Source organism: Myotis lucifugus, unplaced genomic scaffold (assembly GCF_000147115.1).
Source record: "Myotis lucifugus unplaced genomic scaffold, Myoluc2.0 scaffold_206, whole genome shotgun sequence".
NCBI lineage: Eukaryota > Metazoa > Chordata > Mammalia > Chiroptera > Vespertilionidae > Myotis > Myotis lucifugus.
Genome location: NW_005871254.1, coordinates 2117597 through 2118344, shown reverse-complemented (window position 1 = coordinate 2118344; position 748 = coordinate 2117597).

Here is a 748-nt window from a genome sequence, read left to right as displayed (position 1 = left end):
TGCCCCCTGCTTGGCCTACTCACTTCAAACCGCTCACCACTGTCCTGATCACCTCCAACTGACCCCCACTGATGGCCTGCTTGCCCCCAACTGGCCCCCCTGCTGGTCTGCTTACCCCCAATGGCCCCGCCCCCCACCAGCCTAATCACCCACAACTGCCCTCCCCTCTTGGCCTCTAACCACCTCTACCTTGGCCCCACCACCATGGCTTTGCCCAGAAGGTCTCCTGGAAAGTCTCCCAGTCTAATTAGCATATTACCCTTTTATTAGTATAGATAGAGGCCTGGTGCACGGTGGAGGCCAGCTGGTTTGCCCTGAAGGGTGTCCCAGATCAGGGTGGGGGTCCCCTTGGAGCATGGGGCAGCCTGGGCGAGTGGCCTGTGGTAGTTTGCAGGCTGGCCATGCCCCCATTGGGTGAGGGTCCCTGCTGGGGGGGGCGTGGCCAGCCTGGCTGAGGGGCTGAGGACTGTTTTCAAGCTGGCCACACCCCCTTCAGGGTGGGGGTCCCTGCTGGGGTGCCTGGCCAGTCTGGGTGAGGGGCTGAGGGCCATGTTCAGTCTGGCCACACCCCCTTCAGGATGGGGGGTCCTGCTGGGGTGCCTGGCCAGCCTTGGTGAGGGGCTGATGGCTGTTTTCAGGCTGGCCAAGCCCCCCAGCAGGGACCCTCACCCCATGAGGGTGTGGCCAGCCTGGGTGAGGGACTGAGGGCCATTTTCAGGCTGGCCACACCCCCTTCAGGGTGGGGGTC